At 39.7% G+C, this 3,248-nt stretch overlaps 1 non-coding gene across 1 annotated transcript; it reads right to left on the reverse strand.

Moving 5' to 3' along the window:
* Positions 1-1,795: 1,795 nt before the first annotated feature.
* On the reverse strand, positions 1,796-1,855 carry LOC116271119. Its single transcript, XR_004179559.1, has one exon. It is a non-coding gene; the product is annotated as a U7 small nuclear RNA (small nuclear RNA).
* Positions 1,856-3,248: the final 1,393 nt, after the last annotated feature.

The following is a 3,248-nucleotide window of genomic DNA, read 5'->3' on the forward strand; positions in this document are numbered from 1 at the left end:
GCAAAGAAAGATTTGTCCCTGTCCTCCTAACTCTTGGGAGGTCATCTCTAAGCACTTGGAATGTCCTCCCTGATAAGAATGTCTTTGTTTACCTGGGGGTGACAGGGACATGCCAGAGTGTTTATGGTAATAGTGTTATAGGGTAGGCCACAGTAACAGCTCAACGTCTGGAGGCACTAGCAACTGAGTTCAACCACAAAGCCGTCATCTATATAAAAGTGGCCAACTTTTAATATAAACTCTGGACACCAAAGCTCAAATGGGCTTTCTTCATAGGCAATTTATCTGTATAGTGTAACACATCATTGCTAGAAGTAGTTAATGCCATCTACATGACTCCACTGGGAGAGGACACCTGGACGCTCTACCCCAGGCGCCTTCTCAACTTTGTTCCATGTGCCTCCGTGCCTCTTCCCTTTGCTAATTTTGACCTGCATCCTTTAGTGTAATAAACCATAACCATGAGTATTACAGTTCTGCTGCATTCTGTGAGTACTTTCAGCAATGTTTTTGAATGAAAGTTCGTCTTGGAGACTCCCTCAAACTCACAGGATAACCTTAATAGATTTCCAAGTCCTCTGGCTTACTGCTGGGTTCCGTCAATGCAGAGGCCCCATAGAAAACTGGAGGAAGATAAATGAGAGCTCAAGGTATTGACAATCCTGATTCTTTCCCCGTGAGAGAGAGTCTTATGCTGGCTGTGTCTCTGAAAGTTGGAGGGCTTAATGCTCCCACAAAGCATCCTGTTCCACATGACTTTCTCTCCTTCTAGCTTCGTAGAACCCTTCACCTCATCTCTTTCGGTGACAGCTCTTCCACTTCGGGATCCCTTACATTCAGCTCCGCCTTTCCAACGAGCTCCTTTGAAAGCAAACCATCTCATGTTTTCATTTTTGTTTTTCCTAACGTAAGCAGGTCTTCTGTTTCCTGCCAGAACTCTGATAGAAAATACAAGGGCAAGAAGTATACAAAATGGGGGGTGGCAATGATGCTTGCATTCTGTATTTGTTTTATTGCATTGTTTTATAATTTGCAAAAAAAACCTTTCAAACTTTTTTTTTTATCAAGAAAAAATATTATTTTTAAAAAAGTGGTAATGCATGGGACAACTAGCAGTTCTACTCTCAGACATCTTAACCTCTGAATTGTGCCCCGTCTTCATTCAACCAACTGTCTATCTGAGGTCAGTAATCCCTTAACCCTCCCTTTGTTCTTCATCATCACTCACTGGCTATTTTGGCTACTATCCCTTCCTTCCCTCTCATGCTGTGAAAACTCCCTAAGATTGCTGAGTGACGACTTGCTGTTGATCCTGGACTTTTCATTTTTCTTTTACTTTGAGTCCTCACAGATGTGGAGGGTGATTTCTAAGAGTGGGAAGTTGGTTCCGTCTTCCTGGCTGCCTGGTTTTCCCTAGCTTCCCCAGTGCTGTAGAGCATGGAGGTTGCAGAGAGGAAAGGCAACACAAAGCAACAAACATAACCAGAAAAGGGCAATTTCATCATTTTGTTTTTCATAAATTCCCCCCAAAATAGGATGATCACATCCTCATTATTAAATGTGGTCTAATTTTTTAAAAGAAACATCTCATTTTAGTAACTATTTCCTAAAATGTCGAAGTTATTATTTAAACCCTGTTAAATGTTATTGTAGTTGTACTGACTGCACTATACTTACCCCAATTGCTGGGATTACACAAAAGGATAAAAACAGCTATGAATAGTATATAATATTTAATGATACATAATGTCTTAGAGAACTATGAGGTAATTAAATACTTTGTTCCTTTTTTAATTGAGGTTTTTGGGTACAGACTAGAAAACTTGCTAGACAAATTCTAAAAGAGCTGTTACCAAATACTTTGTATAATGCTTTTCACTGGGAACTTTGTATCAGAGCGTGGAGATGGTTAGAGATTAGTGCTCCTGATAGATTTGGGGTGAATGGAGAGAAGGGAACCGAAACTTGTTAAAAACCTACAACATGCTATGCACTATATGTACGTCATGCTTTACAGATATTGTCTCATTCAGCTGTATTGTGAGCTAGGTATTATTTCTATTTTGTACACAATTGCCCAAATTTTATAGCTGGTAACTTTGATTCAAATCTTTATACTTTTCAATATGGCAAACTGCTATATCAATAATGTTGATTTGTCTATCTAATACATATCTTTTGTTCAAATTCAAGCCCATTAGATCCTTTGGTTAAATGAACAAATGTTAATGATTTTAAGGAATAATAATATCAACTAGTAGAATTTCCAGATATTGGGATAAGTGGTTTTTTCATACAAGAAGTCAATAATGTCAAGTTAAGAAAATAAACCTTCAAAGACAATCAGAGCTCTACATTTCATAGAAGAATCTGAGTAATAACCTTCCTGTGTAGGAAATAGTCATGTTTTCAATCTTTAACATGGCCAGACTAACACTATATCTATCATTGATTTAGTTCCTGATTTATTCTTCATATACCACAGTAGCATCTCTAAATATGATTGGCACCTAAAAGTTGACCTTTTGAGGCCCTGAAATAGATTTTCAGGTTAAAAAAAAATAGGGTGACTATGTCTGGAAAAGTTCAGGTCTGGGTTCATGTCACAACTGGATGAAGCCACGGATTAGGATTTCCTCTTTCGAGCCTCAGCTTTTATTAAGCCTGTTTCACTAAACACATGTGCCTTTAGCCATGTTGGATGAGTCAAAGATGATGTACACCAGGGCTCTCACTATAACAGTTGTTGTTTTTTTTTTTTTTCTCATCCCCTCAATATCCTCTGGAGTGGAGGAGGTTTTCCTATTATCTCCTCAAAACCACTGAGTCATTGAACTGCTGAACTCTGACTTAATCCACTAAACCCAGGCAATACCAGCAGGAGATAAGAGATTTATTTGGTGGAAAAATTGAACCAGTGAGTCTCTAGACTCTAGGACTCTGGACACAATAGAGGACAGTGGGACTAAAGGGAAGTCTGCAGTGTGACCTGCAAAACATGTGCTCCTGTCCAATAGCCCCACCGTCACCCAGACAAAATTCCTATAGAACTCCCCCAAGAAAACCCCCCAGCACCTCTGCAGCCAACATTGTTGGTGCCCCTCTACCAACCCCACCACCTGCAGTTCTTTCAGATGCCCTTTATCATAACAGGGAACCTGTCCCCAAGCCTTTGTGTGCTTTTGCTTCTAAGAACTGGCACCTGGGACTCTATCTGAAGGGCACTATTGCTACTGGAGCCTCTTTGT

The sequence above is a fragment of the Papio anubis genome, chromosome 17 (assembly GCF_008728515.1).
Source record: "Papio anubis isolate 15944 chromosome 17, Panubis1.0, whole genome shotgun sequence".
NCBI classification, from domain to species: Eukaryota; Metazoa; Chordata; class Mammalia; order Primates; family Cercopithecidae; genus Papio; species Papio anubis.